Below are 18,718 nucleotides of genomic sequence, written 5' to 3' on the forward strand. Positions count from 1 at the left end.
AAAATTTTTTTAAACGTTTATGCATTTTTGAGAGACAGAGAGAGACAGAGCATGAGCAGGGAAGGGGCAGAGAGAGGAGGAGACACAGAATCCAAAGCAGGCTCCAGGCTCCCAGCTGTCAGCACAGAGCCCGACACGGGGCTCGAACTCACAAACCACGAGATCCTGACCAGAGCCGAAGTTGGACGCTCAACCGACTGAGCCACTCAGGTGCCCCTGCAACATTTATTTTTAAAAACGCACCCCCTCAAGCTCCATTCTTCCCACAGGAAGGTCACACTAGTATTATGTACATTTACCTTCATGTCTCGTGTCTCTACAAGATTTTGCCCTCAGCTCACCTTTCTACCTCTTTAGAAGTGAGCCCAGGGCCCTGCACATTCTACATTGTTGTTGAATGAACGAGCAATCAAATGTGTGATTGGGAAAGACCCAAGTGAACTCTTGGACGGGCTGTTCTGTCAGGACGTAATTAACCCAGATGAAGCCCCGGGGAATGGGAACATTTCACTGGCCTTTGTTTTCAGTTCCTTCGGTTCGACCAAACCTCCGAAGTGGCATGTCCCCACTTTCTTCTTCAAATTACAGGTTCTGCTCTGTTTTTATCTCCGTCACATCCTCTTCTCTCCCTTCTTTTTTCTCTCTATTGTTGTTTCTCCTACCGCGGTTCCCTTTCCACTCATTTTGACCCAAGCAATGGTTGTTCTTCCTAGTGAGTTGTGGTCTAGTGGGAAGTTTCTTGAGCGTCAGTGATGAGCTTGGGCTGAAGGAGCACAGAGACGTTCGGTTCTGGATGCGTGCCACCCAGGTAACCACAGATCCTAGATGGGAAGGCTTCGTGCCACTTCCCGTGGAATTTGTCAGAACGGATTTGTTTTGACTGGCACTGAACCATTCGACTTAATTTTCAAATTTCAAAAAAACAGTGAATGTAAATTGGAACAATTATTTTGGTTTCTGAACTACCTTCAGGTTTAGTGTTTGCTCATGGACAGGCTGGTCAAACAGAGAAAAAAGTCTCCCTTAATGGTCACTCACAGAGCTCCCGGCTCTAATTCATAATAATCATGACAAACCTTTGCATACTTAAAAATATTTGCCTCCTCCCCCTTGCCCTCCCCTTCCCCTCGCCCTCCCCTTCCCTCTCTTCCTTCCCTCCTCCTTTACCTCTAGATATATAGCTTGCTTATTCTTACACTTGGATTTCCCTGGGCCTTGCACAATGTCCTTTTTTGTTCTTTTTTCGTGTTTCAAAAATAACATGCCATCCTCTGTAAAGGAAGCCAGGGCTATTGGCTGGTCCTCAAAAAAGATGGATGGGAGTCAGCTGATTTCTATTGGTTTTAATCAGCCGTTTGGAGTTTAAATCTGGGATGTGACATGAGAATAAATGCAGTTAATGAGACCACAAAGTTTTGGCCTCAGCAGCACAATTTTCTGATCCTTTGACCTGACTGGTTATAGATTACAATTAACAATGCCTTGTAATTTTACAGTGTTTCGTGCTCTTCAAAGAAGTTTATTTTATCTGGTTCTCATACCCTTAAGCCGCCATGGTTCTTTGTAGAGTTCTAGTTCTCAGGTTTACAGACCAGCATGGCACTGGGTGGGGAGCATGTCTGCAGGGTACTGGAAGTTGGGAGAGACTAAGCTTGGGGTGAATTCCCTTGGACTGTGTTTTGGAGTGGTGAAGGCTTAGTAAGCCCAGAAGGGAATTTCTGGTCCTTTGTGGAGGCAGGGACTGTGTCTGTCCTGTTAATACTGTATCCCCAGTGCCTAGAATAGCACATGGCATAAGGTAGGCATCCAGGGAAAGTTGGCTCAGTATCTCCTTCCCTTGGTGGAGATGAGAGAAGGAAGCTAAAATGGACAGAATGGTGATTCACTCCCGTCACCTGTGTCCCAAAATAGAGATTTCAATCAACAGTCTCGGGGAGGTTGTGGTTCCCAAATTGTTCCTATTTGTACGGGAGGATGAGCCTAGCTCTCTTTCCACTTCCCTTCTTGTGTCTGACAGGGAGGATGAGTTGTTAATTAGGTTAGTCACAGTTCAGAACACTGAGCCATATTTACTCATGGGTAGGACTTTGAGGACAATGGGCTGGTGTGTTTAGCAACCCACACAGGTTTGTGGGAGCTCATCTCTTTGGCCTTCTACAGCTGGCCAGAAGGTGGTAAGACCCTTCAGCCATGAAATTGGGGCAGTGTGTCAACTTATTAGGGGTTGTCCAATGGAGTTTCAGGCCCAAACCCAGTTAGATGTTTAGATAGAGGTATGTTGACCACGTATGTGCTATTTTCCCTCGTGCTCCTGTCTCTCTTAGGAACCCACAGGAAGGAGGGCTGGCTGAGCCAAAGCAGGTCTCGAGAACCGCTGGACCCGTTGTCAGGACCGTAATAAGAGCCCCTACGTCACCCAGATCCACGTGTAGACGATCTTACTGTCCATTCTCCCTATTCCTTTTTTTTTTTTTTTTTAACCTCCACCTCCAGGCTTGTCTACGATAGTTCTTGGAAAAAGGAGCATCGCATTAGTTTCCTGTGATTGCTGTTAACAAATTATCACAAAGTTGGTGGATTAACAACAGAAATGTATTCTCTCACAGTTCTGGGAGCCAAAAGTCTAACACCAAGTCAGCAGGGCGTACTTCTCCTGAGGCTCTCTCCTTGCCTGTTCCAGCTTCTGGTGGCTGCTTCATTTCTTGGCTTGTCTCTGCCTTACTCCAACCTCTTCCTCTGTCTTCTCCTAGCTTTTTCTGCTTCTGTGTGTGTCAGGTCTCCCTCCGCCTCCCTGTTATAAGGACACATATGATGGTCCTTGGCACTCACCCAGGTAATCCAGGATGGCATCTCCATCTCAAGGTCCTTAACTTACTTACATCTGCAAAGACACCTTTTCCAATCAAGGTAACATTCAAGGTTACAGAGATGCAGACCTGGTATCTCTGGGGCCACCACTCATCCCACTATTAAGCAGTCTCCAAAATCTTGCTTTTACCTCTTTTTCCTCCTCCTTTCTCCCTTTAAAAAAGAGACTGGTGTGTCCACAACTGAATTTCTTTGGGCAGGTTAGGCCCCCAGGTCTTGTTCTTGGGTACGGTGCTGAAAAGGACAAACAGCGCCTTATTTCTTCTAGTGATTGTGACATACTCTGAATTGGAATAAAAAACACAGGACTTCTAGGCTGGTTTTACGTGACACCAACATCTGGATGAAAAGCTAAAACAAATGAAACAAACAAACAAACAAAAAACCCAGCCAGTTAACCAGTTGCTTGTTTCCAAGCATCTAGATGTTGGGTCCTTGTATTGGGGGTGGAGGCAGTCTTGAGAAGAGGAGGAAGGTCACAGGTGGCCTGATGACAGGATGTCAAGGGTCTGGAGTGGAGGGCACACTCTTAGGAGTGGGGGGAGATGAGAGGGAAGGAGGAGGGACTGACTACCGAGTGCAGACCCGCAGAAGTGTGTCCAAAAACTTGGGGTGGAGGCACAATCAGAAGACAGGAGTAGCTGCAAATGCCCGGATCCTGGTCCCTCCAGGCAGCCATATTAAAGATCAAAGGGAAAAAGTCCGTACATTCCAGAAGGAATCAGGCAGCCAAGCGCCAGTATGAAAGCATTCTTGACTGTCATAGCCTCGAGTGCGGCGAGCGGGCTCTGTGCTCTGCCCGCAGAGTAGAGAATGCTCCTTTCGTCTTCACGGGGTCTGAGCTGTGACGGGGATATTTTCAGTACAATCAAAACAAGATGCTTGGGTGCAATGGCTCCTTTTTTGCTTCCCTGGGGACGTTTAGGGGCCTCTGGGAATAGGAGTATGAGGGGACCCTGTCTCTTTGGTTTCTGGCTTCTCAAGAGCAACTTAACCCATTTACATTTAGGCCTAGGCTTTTGGGACAATGACCTGGTTGACAGCTCCTTTTCCATTTGGGACTTTCCTGAGAGCTCAGGACTCCAGGATCCTGATTTGAGGGTGCTGCTGAGCTCGTGCCTGAGCGCAGTGGGCCTGACAAAAGGATGGCAGGAAAGTTGCTTGGGTCTGAGCTCCTAGGCCTTTAGCCTGGGGTGGTGATGTGCTTTCTTTTCGTCTCAAACCACAGCGGCGACTCCCCCTCCTCCGCTGCCTGGCCTGGATTTTGGATTGGCTAATGGACGCGGGCCGTGTGATTTGGCCATAGCTCAGCTGAGGCCAGACATCCATTTGGGTCCTAGGAGTCAGTGCAGTTGGCGATTAAAGGCCCAGGCTGTGAATTTAGTGATCCTGCCACTTACGAGCTGAGTGGACTCAGATCTCTGCTGCTTTCTCTGTGGGAGTATGAGGATGCCCACCTTTCAGGCTGTTTGTGAGGATTGCATAAGAGAAATTTGGAAAGCACTAGCTCAGTGCTATAGTGACCTATAGTAAGTGCTCAATAGATGCTAGCTATTTTTGTGGCTATTATAAAAGCACTTCTCAGAGAACATCCATTTGCTCTCTTTCCCTCCTCTGGTCTCCCCCCACTTTCCTTTCCTAATAGGAGTCTACATCTGGGAACCAAAAACATGAGAGAGAGAGATAGAAAGAGACAGAGACACAGACAGAGACAGACAGATGATGGATGATGCTTCCAGAGATCCTCTCAACTTGGCTGGGAGCTTCTTTGTCCATGGTAAGCCAGTTTTGTTATGTTCTAAGGCAATTAACAACTTAAAAAAATATGTAAATTTTAATTAATGCAAAAATTATGAACCACTATTAAGATTCCCAGGGAGGGGCGCCTGGCTGACTCAGTCGGTTAAACATCTGACTTCAGCTTAGGTCACGATCTCGCAGTTCATGAGTTCGAGCCCCGTGTTGGGCTCTGTGCAGACAGCTCGGAGCCTGGAGCCTGCTTCAGATTCTGTGTCTCCCTCTCTCTCTGCCCCTCCCTCACTCATGCTCTGTCTCTGTCTCCCCAAAATAAATAAATGTTGAAAAAAATTTTAAAAAAAGATTCCCAGGTAGAGTTAAATCCAGTTGGTAGGTTACTATGCCTGCGAAATCCTGCCTTTTGTACAAGAAGTCAGGGCAAGAAGTGCAAGTGATGGGTATAATTGTAAACAAGGCCTTTGAAGGTCATTTTCAGATCAAGAATCATCACCTATAAGAAGAGTGATAACCAATGGGGCGCCTGGGTGTCTCAGTCGGTTAAGCATCCGACTCTTGGTTTCGGCTCAGGTTATGATCTCACAGTTCGTGAGTTCGAGCTGACAATACGGAGCCTGCTTGGGATTCTCTCTCTCCCTCTCTCTGCTCCTCCCCTTTTCTCTCTCTCTCTCTCTCTCTCTCTCTCAAAATAAGTAAACTTAAAAAAATTAAAGAGAAGAATAAATAACATTTCAGACACTATAAATTTCTTTTCTTTTTTCCTCCCTGCCTCTCTCTCTCTCTCTCTCCCCCTCTCCCTCTTTCTTGCTTGCTTGCTTGCTTGCTTGTTCTTTTTGTGTAGCTCATGCCTACCTGATTTTGGAAATTCTAGTGAAAAATTCTAATGAAAAATTCTAATGCTTGGCCCATAGTAGGTGCTCAATAGAATTAGTTTGAATGAATTTCTTCCTTCCTTGGAAACATTTTTCTAAAATATTATTTTATATACCGTGTAAGTTTTAATATTTTTCTAATTAAATTTTCTACTATAAGTGAACTTTTAGCTATTTCCTTCACCACCCTCCATGTTTATACATTGAAATGGAGAAAGTGCTTTTGGGTAGCACTGGACTTGGGAGCTAGGGACTGGAAGGGACAGGGCAATATATTTTCCTCTCCCCTCGGCTTCTCCACACATGTTAGCTTTATCCTGCTGTCACTGTGGAGATGCTTTCTAAGCTTTACTGGTCACATCATGGGAAAATTGGTCCCCCCCACCACTCCTGAGTCTTTACATCTTCCTTGCTCAAGCCTTTGGTCCAGACTGAGATTGGCATTTCTGAGCCCCTATTCAGAATTTCACAGAAGAGATTCAGACTGGCCCAGGTTAGGTCAGGGGCTCACCCCTGAACACTTGGCTGTGGCCAGGGCCACATGGCATGGACACAGCTGCCAGAAGTTCGTTCTTCCCACCCTCCATGTGGCTGGCAACAAACTACATACAGTGTTAGGAAGACACATTTTGACTGAATTTGGTATGAGATGAAAGTTTTTGAGCAGTAAGCTACATGTGAGGAAGGTTAATCCGGTAGTAATGTCAGGAATGATCTCAGTGGTGAGAAGAATGATTTACTAGGCATTCTTCTAGCAGAGTGGGGGGAGGGCATTGGAAGGCATTGGGGCCTTCAAGAATTCTCTGGTAATAGATTGCAATGGCCATGGAAGAGCTGCTTTTTCTACAATTGTACCCTAGGAGATGATACAGAAGCAGGTTGCGGTAAGGGGAAGAGAGGGGCAGACTAGGGAGGACTTTTTGAGGAAGGGGAGAGAGTTCCTGGTAGGGCTCAGGGTAAGCAATGTGCTCAGCCTTGGGCCTGGACCTCCTTTTCATTGGGGCGCCCACAGAGGGCCTGGAGGAAGCATGTGGCTCCTGGAGACTGACAGAACCTGGCTCGTAAGCAGATCTCATGGCCCCTGACATACCGTGAGGCCTGCCAAGCTTCACCTCTGTTGGAAGGCATTTCTCCTGGGGGAGGGCAGGTAAGCGGTGAGTCACTGACAGGGCAGCCCAGTAACACAGCTTGAATAAAACGTGAGAGAAGCTCTTGACTCATCCTGGCTGCTGTTGTCTGCTGAGTGTGTTGGTATAGACATAAACACACGGACGTACACATGCCCCCATACCCTCTCACATGGGAGGGCAGGTCCACAGGGGGTCAGGAGGTGACTCAGAAGGTAGCAACACAGATAACCTGCTGACTCACAGTTTTACACTCCTCAGCTCCCTCCTCCAACAGGGCCTGGGTTTGAAGGACAGGTGACTCACAGACTGACCCTTTCCTCTCTGGTCTGGTTTTTCTCAGTGCTACCCTTAGTTCTCCTGATCACCCCAACCTCTAGGGCATCCCTGGTGTGGAGGCCAATCCAGCCACGTCAGGTCCTCAGCCCCCTCATTCACTTGCTCACTGGGATTTCTGTTCCCTCAGCCTTTCCATTCCTCATCATTCAGTCAGTCAACAAGTATTTAATCAGAGTCCACGATGTGCCAGCTCCATGCTGGGTGCTGGGGATCCAGCCGTGCACAAGAAATGACCCCCGCCTCAGGGAGCTATGACCTCCTTAGGGGGGTTGTCCTGACTCACTTTCTGTGGAAGTTGGTCCAATCAGGAAAGAGATACCTCTTCAAACGCCCCTGTCTCCATAGCTCCATGAAGCTCTTGCTTCTGGGTGGTGACTGGTGGGATCTCTAGTCTGGCCCAAGTGGCTGAATCCTTTCCCATGTACCTACTTCATATTTTCTGCCACCTGAAGAGATTTTGTAGGCAAAAGGCTGGGAATGTGTACAGAACCCCCCCCCCCCCCACTAGCCCCTAGCCCTGCTCCTAGACACTTGGTCACTGCCCATGGTCTTGCCCTGGGAGCAGCACTTGCTTCATTGACTGAGCCTTAAGGTTTTGCATGTATTTGATAATCACAATGACTCTATGAGAAAGACTATTTGTCATCAGTTCATAGTATCATCATCATTGTCTTTCATCCCAAGAAACTTAGGCTAAGAGAGGTGAAATCCCATTGATCACACAGCTTATAAAGAGACACTCCTGGTCTGCCCAGAACCCATTGCTCTCAATGCTCGCACGTATCGGACAAAGAAAATGAAGGACTGAGGAGATTCCATAACTCCTGGAATGGTAGTAGGCCTGGGACTTGAACCCAGGCCTCCTTTCTGTCTGGTGCTCTTTCTCTGACATCACCTTTCAGCACTCTGACCAAGATTTACAGGAAGCTCTAAAGTCTTGCAGTAGGGCATGAACTACAATGCAACTTTCATCCGTGCAAGTCTACACAGATGGGCTCCTCCTTCCTCAGACCTCCCCTCCCCCAGTGACGTCTTGCTTTCCACCCCAGGTCCCCTTGGGGCCCATCCTTCCCCACACTTTATTTATGTTGTCTTCTATTGTAAAGATCCTCGGTGTAAGTTACTTTCCAACAATGGCATTCGAGAGTGGAAAGTTGAACCGTAAGTTTGGCTGGAAGAGCAAGCATTCTGTTCATCTGCAGACGTCCTCTTTCTCTCTCTTTTGGCACTCATGACTGTTTTTTTTTTTTTTTTTCTTTTGTGGAAGAACCTGTGTTTGGCCGCATAGGCCTGTCAGCATCCTTGTAAACTACAGCTTCTCTTAGTGAAAGGCCTTGCATAGTGGGTGCTTAGCTTTCTTTCACGGGCTCCGAGGACTCTCCTTCTGGGAAGATCCGCAGTTCCCTTCCATTCTGCCTTGAGGTGGCAGGTGCTGCAGGCAGGCTTTGTTCCTGAACCTACTCTGAGTCCCGACCTGAGCACTTGAATGGCAGTGAGACTTTGGAAAAGATACTTAACAGCTTTGAATCTTGATTTCCTCAGCTGTAAGACGGGCATCTTGAGGAACACGCAAGGAAAGGAGAATGAAGGCATCTCACACGCAAGATGGTCCAGATGCCCCCTGGAAGAGGCATCTTCGTCTTCAACAGATTGAGGACAGTTGGCTGCCATTCACTGCTTGCGAAGGTAAAAAGGCTTAAACTTCAGGTAAACCCCACAGTGATCTCTTTGGTACCCACATATTTATGACATAATCGTTCTCTTGCTGGTCTCTGTGTGTTTTTCTCCAGTGACGTGGTGGGAGACGGTTTGGGGGTGCTGTTACCTGTCTGTGGGGAGAAGTAGGCCAGAATGGGGGGAAGTGTGGCTGGAGGGCCCTGGTCCTTCCCCAGATGCCATTTGCCGGTGGTCCCGAGACTTTGGGCAGGACGTTATCTTCAGTTTTTTCCTCTATAAAGTGACAGGAAGCCTAAACCCTTTGTCAGGCTGATGAGCAATGAAACGAGATAGGCTTGGGAGCATTTTGTGCAGTGCCTAGTATGGAGTGAGTGCTGCGGATCAAATTGGCATAATTTTGGAGGGTCCTTGTTTCAAGGGTATTTTTATTTTGTTTATGAGGCAACATCTTCTTGTAGGAACCTCCCCAAAGAAGTGATTCCCCCTCAAGTTATTCCTTGAAGGTCCCCCTGAAATGTTTCCAGTTGGCTGGGCCGTGTTTCTGATTTCGGAAATAGAGGCTCTTCTCAGCAAGAGGGTCCCTGTGCATGAGGACGCTGGCCTATGTAAGGAAGCATTGCTTGTTGTCAGTCCCCTCCACTTTTTCTGGAGCTTGAGGATTCATAATCTTGACCTTGATATGACCTTGCAGCACAGAATTTGGTCCATGGTGTGTTGCTCATTCTGGACCCCACCTGGGATTGGGGGAGAGAATAGCGTTTATTTTCAAAGTGTCCCCATACTGTATATGCTGTTTCCTCTGCCTGGAACAGTTTTTGTCTTCTCATCTCCTCTGGTAAATGTCTGGCCATCATTTAGGAGGGGTGAGTGTGTGTATGTGTGTATGTGTGTATGTGTGTGTTTGTACAAACTTCTCTGGGCCATCCTAAGCGAATTCCATGGCTCTCTTCTCTGCGTACCCATAATGCTCCTCTCACACCGCTATGACGCAACTGTTGTGCGCTGTGCACGGAGGCCCTGCCTACTATCTGCTTTCTGTCTCACCTGTACCCACATTTTATACTCGAGTCTTACTGTGTTCCCTATAGTTTTACAAAGTGCGGACACACTTTGTGTCAGTTCTGTGACAGCATTGTGTGCCCCTCCCCTGTGTCCCACCCCCGTGTGGTGAGCCCCTGATCATCATTGGGAGTCTGTTGAACACCCCCTGCTCCGAAAAGATGTCCCTGAGCACCCACGTCTGGGTGGCCCTCCTGTGGGCTTCAAGGACACCTTGTCATGGTCCCTGTCACACACACTGAGCGGTCACTTTCTGCTTTCATCTCTTTGTCCCTGCTGGACGGTGCGCATCTCAGGGGAAGGGGCCATATATCTTGTTCCTTATTGTATCTCTGAACCAGCCCAGGCCTGTAGTAGTTGCTCGTCGTATTAAACCATCACATCCATTTTCATTGCGAGGAGGGAGCTTGTCTTCATTATCTTCATGTCTGCAGTGGTTAGCACAGGCCTGGCTCACGAGAGTGCCTCATCAAGGCTGGCTTACGGCATCGACTCTGAGGCCCTGTTGCAGTGAGCTCCAAAGCTCCTTCTTCCTGGATAATCAGATTGCTCTTTTAGCATCAGAGCACTAAGAAGCTGGAAGGGGTCCCTGAGGCCCATCTCCTCACAGAAAGTTCCAGCTCCCTCCTCTCTCCCTGGCAGGTGGTCCTGCAACACCTTCCCTCCCTCCTCAGCACTTCCACTCGCCCCCCGCCCAACACCTAGCTGAGTGGTTATTGGCAATTCATGTAATGTTTCTGGGCCTTTCTTCAGGCTTAGACTCACTCTGGTTGTACTTAAGAACATGAATTGGCGTTGTCCAATGTTAGCAAATGTTCGCCCAGATCTGGCTGTTGCAGACCTGTCTCTGTCCCCTTCATCTGATCAATATGTTGAGCACCCAGGTCAATGGGAGTCACCCCGTGAGTTCCTGGCCCATTTATTAAAAATGTGGAACAGTTTAAGTTCTTGCTGCCTTGACTGGAAGTCGTTGAGCACATGTTGTTTCCAGCAGGCTCTGGGGCTAGGAGGTCAAGTTTCAGATGCGATTAATTCAGTGTAAAGGTGAGCCTGCCAGGCCTGGAATAAAGAAGAACTGACAGCTGATTTACGATGTGGCTTTTAAACAAATCACCCCTAAAACCCAACTCGTTTCATTATGGAAGGGGTTCAATTTGTATTAAAGTGTCATCCTTGGCCCCTGTAGTCAGCAGCTGGTGGAAAGAAATGGGATTTCAGCGATTCCAGAAAGTGTCTCCACAATGTTTGGCAAAAGCAATGCTGGTGCTCAGGTCCCTCTTACATTTACTTAATGACAAAACATGCTGTTGGCACCTGGGAGCGCGTGCGACTGAACAAAAATAGCTCTGGGAGGCCCCGTCCTTGTCCTCGGGGCTGAGGGTGATCCAGGATGTGCGAAGGCCCCCACGCAAGCTGCCTTTTTGCGCTGGTTGACCTGCTGTGGTTTCTGTCCCCAGAATGGGGAACAGGGATAGCGACAGGTCCAGAGAGGAAGCTGCCCTCTGCTTTGGGGAAGCAATGCCTATCTGGGAGCGTCCATAGGACACTTTCCCTAATTAAGGCATTTCAGTTCACTGCGTCCCATGCAGTAAATAGAAAGCCTGCATTAGTGTCCAGGAAATACAGAATGTGACTAAACCTTCTCCTAATTCTGGCGCTGACTTCCAGGTATTTCAGTGTTTAATGACACACCATCTTGTGTCTCTTTGCCCTTCCTGTTCCAAAGATGACACGGAACATTTTGGCGCCCTTCAGGAGCGCTGGGCTCAGGTGGAGCCCCGAGGGTGGCGGTGTAAAGAGAGGCTCTCGCAATAGCGACTTGCATTTTCATGGCTTTTGGTCTTCCTGTCCCCGTCCCAATAACAATGACTAAGCGGCAGAGAAGGTGGAGTCATTTCTGAATCCCAGACAGGCCGCCCCGGGGGGCTCCTCGTTAGTGGTCAGTCCAGCAGTGGCTGGCGGGCGCGGAGAGCGAGCCATCTGTGTGTACGTAAGAGGGCAAAACTTGGAGCAAGAGGCCCTGAAAAGGGATTGTGACCGTGGAAGGAAACCCCACCGTGACGTGGGTGCCGATTTAGCCGGACAGGGCTGGGTACCAAGCACGTTCACGTCCTGGGTTTCCAGGCTGAGCTCGGCAATCTGTTGGGCCCGAGGCGGATGTGAAATAGAAGATTGCTCCTGGGATGGGCAGCCCTCTCTCTGGGTGCTTGCACACAAAACGTCTGGGAGCATCTGGAACCATGAGCCAGAGATGCCAGCTTCTCTTGGCTGGGCAAGTGGCTTCCCGGACTTTGGAACTGCAGTCCATAAAAGGAGAATTTATGAACAAACAAGGAAACCGATCTCTCTTCTGCAACATTAAAAAATATTCTCAATGTGAAGTCTTTATTGCTGCCTTTTTTTTTCTCGTAACCCAGTCCAAGTCAGTGAATACACTATAGTTCCAAATTTCTGTCACCTACCACCTCACCTGCTGAGCCCCTCCAGCTAGGTCTTTGTGTTTCTTATTTTACATGCATCACATAAGGCCCAGTGTTTGGGGGTATTTATACTTAGATCTATGTCCTTGGTATGGCTTCATGGAAAGAATTTGAACTTTGGGGCCAGACAGATCCAAATTTAAATCCAAATCCAACTTTTCAATGGTTGTGTGAGCTTGAAAAATCAACTTAACTTTTCCTAGCCTGGTTTTCCTTGTATGTAAGATAGAGACAGTTCCTATTTCAGGGTGCAGTGGGGATTACGTGGGGCAATGCATTATAATTCCAATGTAGGAGGAGGCCTGGGGGAGGGCAGGCTTTATACTCTATGTTGGTAACCATCTCTCCACCAAGCCTGTTTGCAGTTTGCTTAAGGGAACACTGTATTATGTTTATTTCTGTATCTCTCTCAACACTCAACCCATGCTTTGTATATACTGATACTCCAATAAATAGTGAATGAACTACTTTTATTTTGAAGTCAAAGTGGTGTGAGGAAGGGATTCAAGGGCAGTGAAAGGGACATCTGACTGGGCCAGAGCCTCCCTACTCAAAGTGTAGTGCATGGGTCACCAGAGAACTAATAAAAATGCAGAATCTTGGGGTGCCTGGGTGGCTCAGTCGGTTAAACAGCAGGACTCTTGATTTTGGCTCAGGTCATGATCTCACAGTGGATGAGATCAAGCCCAGAGTCGGGCTGTGTTGACGGTGCAGAGCCTGCTTGGGATTGTCTCTCTCCTTCTCTCCCTCTGCCCCTTCCCTGCTCACTCTCTCTCTCTCTCAAAATAAATAAGTAAACATTAAAAAACACAGAATCTCTTGTGCTCGTTTCAGCAGCACATATACTAAAACTGGAACGATACAGAGAAGATTAGCGTGGCCCTTGCACAAAGATGACACACAAATTCGTGAAGCTTCCATATTTTTTCAGTAATAACCAAGTTATGGAAAGAGCCTAAATGTCCATCAACTGATGAATGGATAAAGAAGATGTGGTTTGTATATACAATGGAATACTACTTGGCAACGAGAAAGAATGAAATCTTGCCATTTGCAGCAACATGGATGGAACTGGAGGATATTATGCCAAGTGAAAGAAGTCAGTCAGAGAAAGACAGATATCATATGTTTTCACTCATACGTGGAACTTGAGAAACTTAACAGAAGACCATGGGGGAAGGGAAGGGGGAAAAATAGTTACAGAGAGGGAGGGAGGCAAACCATAAGAGACTCTTAAATACAGAGACCAATCTGAGGGTTGGTGGGGGGGGGGGGTTGGGGAAGAGGAGAAAATGGGTGATGGGCATTGAGAAGGGCACTTGTTGGGAGGAGCACAGGGTGTTGTATGTAAGCGATGAATCACGGGAATCCACCCCAAAACTGAGAGCACACTGTATACACTGTATGTTAGCCAATTTGACAATAAATTATATTTAAAAACATACAGAATCTCAGGCCACACCCCAGACCTACTGAACCAGAGTCCAAAGGTTAACCAGTTGCCCAGGTGATTCATGTGCACGTTAAAGTGCGAGAAGCTCTGTTGTCGATAAATGAAGGAGTAAGAATTAGGAAGCTAGCAAAATAATTTGCTAGGACCTACTGGTTTTATTTAAAGGGAACATTTGGGGTGCCTGGGTGGCTCAGTCAGTTGAGCGCCTGACTCTTGATTTCGGCTCAGGTCATGATGGCAGGGTTGTGGGATCGAGCCCCATGTCAGGCTCTGTGCTGAGCATGGAGCCTACTTGAGGTTCTCTCTCTCTCTCTCTCTCTCTCTCTCTCTCTCTCTCCCTCACTCTCTCTCTCTCTGCTTGCCCCTCTCCCCCATTCACTCTCTTTCTCTTTCTAAAAAATAAGAATAAAAAAAATTTTTAAGGAAAATTCTATTCACAATGAAATATAACACTAAGAATTTTAAGTCTGATGGCAGCTTTCCTCCACTTTCAGAAGACCCTGTCCCTGGTGGTTAGTCCATGGCCACAGACGGAGCTGCCCCTGGACTTCCCTTTCCCCTCGGAGCCCCAAGCACCCATCCCTTGTGCCGTGCTCTCAGGAGGCTGTGTCGTCCCTGATGGCCACCTCCTCTCCGAGGCTCTGTGAGTCGGCTTGCTGCCCAGGGTCTCCTGGCTTGGCGCCATGGCCCGGGACACACTCAGTCACCACAGCTGTCTGTCTGCCTGAGCGCCAAGCATGGGGACCTTGCTCAGCTCTGCACAGAACACCCATTGTTTCTGTTTGGATCGTTGCCCTAAATTCGGTTCGTTGGAAAGTGCTTGAGAGGATCTGTCCTCTCGCATCCACTTTTCAGAGTTGTGGTGTGTACCTGGAGAGTGGCATAGACCCACTTCTTCCAAAACAGGGTGAACCTTTGTCCTTCCCACCGGCACAAGCCGTGCAAGCGTGTGGTCTTTCTCGCCTTCCTCTGTGGACTTAGGCTTGGTAAATAAGGCATCCACGCGGGGTCTAAATCATGCTTCTGTCTATGCAACCTGCCTTCCATGGGGGTGGGAGCAAAGTGCCTGTGGGTTCTACTTCTAAAATATGTTTCCAGTCACGTTCCTTCTCTCCACCCCCCTCAGGCGCCACCTGGCGGGCCACCACCCTCCCCGGTACCCTCCTAACTGGGTCCCTGCAGGTGAACTCTCCACACAGGCAGCCAGAGAATTATTTCTTAAAACATAAATTGGATAATGTCTGTTTCCTGCTTAGAGGCTTCAATGTCTCCCCACAGCGCCGCTCTCCAGTCTCCTCTTGGGGACCTCGGGGTGCTGTCTGTCTCCCGCCCTCCCTTCCGTCACCTCTGCCCATCCAGTGCTCCCTAATCACGCTGGTCTTTCACTTCCTGCACCCACCAGGCCCTGTCAGGTTACAGCTGGGCCGACCCATCCTCAGACAGGCCTTCCCGTCCACCTCAGCTAAAAGAGTCACCTGACTCTTATTCTCCATGCCATTCATCACTTTTCATTTGTTGGCTTTCTTTTTTGGCTGTCTCCTCTGCTAGACCGTAAGCCCCACGAAGGCAGGGAGGGTGCCTCACCATTGTGTCTCCTGTGTCTGCACCGGGGCCTGGCATATGCCAGGAACTCTCTAAACGGCTGCCAAATCGAATGAATGAACCCACTGTGTGCTCAGCATTTTCACCCCAAATCCCATATCTGCCATCCGGAGGCACCTCCTTCACTCCTCTGGGCTTTCTCCGGCAGGTGGATAGACTTGTTTCACGAAGCCTTCCTAATGCACCCTAGCCCAGAGTCATCTTCTGTCTTAGAATCTACTGTGGTACCACTCACCACCCAATCTCTCCTCTCTCATACGTCCCCCGTACACGCACGCTGACACGCTCACTTATAGTTACACCTGTTCTCTCTGTGTTGGCTAGACTTTGTTCCTCTGAGAGAGGAGGTGGGGACGGTGGGTAAGCTTGGGCTCTGGAGCCACACCGCTTGAGTTTGAATCTTGCCTCTGTCAATTACTTGTTGGGCACCTGACAAATTCTCTGCGCTTCAGTTTTCTTATCTGGAAAGCAGGGACAATAGCAGAACCTTCCTTACATGGTTGTTGTGAGAATTAAAAGGCCTAAAACATGTAAAAGAACAAGAACAAAGAACAATGCTAGGCATGTAGTAAGTGCTATATAAGGGTTAGGTATTATTATTATTATTTAATTGAGGAAGAAACCAAGGACCAAAACATGATTTTGCCCCGTGACGTTCTCCTGGAACTGGGCTTCGAATCCACAGAGTTTCCCTAGACCAAGAACCTTTCCACCTTCACCGTGGCTGCTAGAGGCTTCCTTTGGGACCATATCCCTGGGGTCTCCTAGGGCTCGGTCACGGATGCATGTCAGTGAAAAAGAAAAAGCAATTCAGGTATTGAGCAAAATCATACGTTCATTCAGCAATTTACATCATTCTTCCCTGCTGGCTCCTCAGCTGCAAACGAGAGGACAAGCACTGGCCATGGTCCCCAGGACGGGCTTCCAGTACAGGTCCATCGAGTGACGCACCTGAAGGGAGGGCCCTACCCAGCTGTAGTGTCAGGGCCAGGTGCGAGGAGTCCTTTCCTTGAGCCCAGCCTCCCCTCCCTCCATCTGCCCTTCTGTCTGCCAACTTCTTGCCATCCCTGCCCTCACGGTGGAATTAAGGCTTCTTTTCGTATTTGTCTTGAGTTGTACATCTCACCTTGTCTCCATCTTTCACCACATTTTCTGCCCTTCCCCCAGCCCTTCCCGCGGCGAAGCCTGTGGAGCTGACTCATGCTTCCCAGGGCTCAGAGCCTTCCCTATGTTAGGGATCATCTGGGGCACAGGTTTATCAGGCCTTTCTCCTGCCTTCTGGATGCAAGTCCTTTTACAAGCACTCCTAGTGACTTGTCTTTAGGGAAGCTGGGGAGTCCCCGCCCAGGGCTTACTCATGTTCCTTCTCCACAAAATCTCCACGGTTCTCCCCCAGCCCAGGCTGCATCGAACGCCTTGACCTGGTGACGATTCTGGTTGTGGTTCTCTGTGTTGCTGTCTAACCCTCCACAATCCATAGCTCTTCTGCTCATGCAATAGAAATTTCTTGACAGTAAGCATCACGTTTTCTCTCACACAGTGGACCCTCAATACATAGTTGGTTGAAGTTCTACTTTTTCCCTCTCGTTGTATTCATTTTGGATGAACACTGGAATGGTTTTACCTACACACCATCACAAGGCAATGAGGGAAGAGACTTCGAGATACATTAAGCAAAAGAGGGGCAGTGTTCATTGTGATTAAACACGTCTCACACACTGCGGTCTGGATTACTTGCTGATGCCTACAGGAGAAGATCCATGGACGGAGCTGGGTTGGGTTTCTTGTCTGAAGAGCTATTTCCATTCCCAGCTCCAACGTGAGCTACGTGTGTGACCCTAGGGAGATGTGTCAGCAATCCCAGCCTCAGTTTCCTCACTGTAAAAAGAAGGTTAAGACCCTATATCGTTGGGATGGTTGTGAGGGTAAACGAGATACCAAGTACGAAATCACTCTGTAAACTGTAAAGTGCTGTGGCGATGGTAGTAATTACCCTTAGTCGTCCCTAGAGTTGGTTTTCCAGCTCACCTGTTTTCTTCATAGCCTGGCAGCTTTCCTACCTGGGGCATGTGACTAGAATTTAAATGCCATGCTAGGGAGCCCAGAAAAATCTACTTCCCAGCAAGAGCTGTAAAACATCCCATCCTAATCGAGAGAGACAAAGAGGAACAATGACTCAGAGGCAGCTCCAGGGGAGCGGCCAGCTCAGACAAGAGACTCCTCAGACCTCAAAACGTCTTCTTACATGGGTGTGCCAGAGAATGTGAGCAGACCCATTGTAAGCTTTGGTCGTTCAGGGAGAAACTTGGAAACCAGACTACGATTGGATGGGTGTTTAACGTCACTGAGAATGAACAAGATTGTCAGATGGTAACACTTAAAATCTGAACAATAACAATAAAAAGACAATAAAGGCATTACAGCGAAAGGGGACTGTTGTCCTGTAAATGAACTCTTAGAAAATCAGATTTTTCTGAATTTGATAAGAATGTATCAGAGGAGGCAGTTTGCAGAGTTCCGTGGGCTCTGGAGGGGCTGGGCTGAACGTGTGAGAAGAAAGCAACAGATTTAAAAAATCTGTACAAACACCAATAGAAATAAACTTGTAACTTGTTGCGACGCACCCACATCGTTAGAGACTCTGCCCTTAACATCTCTCTTTTAAATCTGACTCCAGGAAATAGATTTGGAACCGGATCAATCCCATCCTCGACTCTGCCATCCTTCTGTCAGAATTATAAACAGAAGATGATTACAGCACATCCTGCATGTGCCTTCCATGTGGCTCCAGTCTCGGCCTCACAAACGCAGCGAGTAAACACTCTCCAAGTGCAGTTCTGAGGCGTCGCCCTTGTGGTTCGCTCTCGAAGGGGGAGAGGCCGGGAGGCTGGGCCCCGGGGGGCGTCTGCCCTGGGAGCTACCAGCCTTTTCCCTTCTCCTGGTGGCAGACAGGAGGTGGCGGACCCTTCCTTCAGTGCTTTGCGTGATGGGGTGGGGTAGGGGAGGCTACAAAGGACAGTTGGAAACGTTTTCTTTTCTTTCTTTCTCTTTTAAAAATCCGTTTCATTCCATCCCATTCCTGGAAAACCACAATCCCCCCAGCAGTCTCCCGAGTCCTTCGGTTTTGAAAAACTCACATTTTGTCTGCTACCCTTTGCTTCTGTGGATCTGTTTCGAGCAGCAATTACTTTCCGTGTAAATGAGTATGGAGCTGAGGCTTTCATTAATGTGTCAGGACGCCAGGCTCCTGTGGTTTGACACCATTTAAATATACAAATTGTTAACTTTATGATTTTTTGACAAATTTCTCCCCTCTCCCGAATCTCATATGAATCTCATTTTCCAAGGAACTGACCAAGGAACTCTGACCTCTTGCCTCAGTCGTTTGAGGGCCTCTGGTATTTTTTTCTTGGCCTGCTACTCTTGAGATCCGAAGGTGAATTGAACTTCAAAGGGCAGCAAGCCAGATGTCTTCTGTCCCCACGA

At 48.2% G+C, this 18,718-nt stretch overlaps 1 protein-coding gene and 1 non-coding gene across 4 annotated transcripts in view; both read left to right on the forward strand.

Moving 5' to 3' along the window:
* The first annotated feature begins 1,269 nt into the window (after positions 1 to 1,269).
* The window catches only part of LOC111561798 (cell wall integrity and stress response component 4-like), a 125,157-nt gene continuing 107,708 nt past the window's right edge, over positions 1,270 to 18,718 (forward strand). The window contains exons 1-3 of one of the 3 annotated variants that reach the window (XR_006582896.1): positions 2,510 to 4,645; positions 8,504 to 8,668; positions 17,910 to 18,066. The gene's annotated coding sequence lies outside the window, so the exon portion shown is untranslated. Of the gene's footprint in view, positions 4,646 to 8,503; positions 8,669 to 17,909; positions 18,067 to 18,718 lie in introns of those variants that run through there. The other 2 variants (XR_006582895.1, XR_002744679.2) reach the window with 2 other exon arrangements.
* On the forward strand, positions 12,999 to 13,105 carry LOC111562034. Its single transcript, XR_002745095.1, has one exon. It is a non-coding gene; the product is annotated as a U6 spliceosomal RNA (small nuclear RNA).

The sequence above is a fragment of the Felis catus genome, chromosome C1 (genome assembly GCF_018350175.1).
Source record: "Felis catus isolate Fca126 chromosome C1, F.catus_Fca126_mat1.0, whole genome shotgun sequence".
NCBI classification, from domain to species: Eukaryota; Metazoa; Chordata; class Mammalia; order Carnivora; family Felidae; genus Felis; species Felis catus.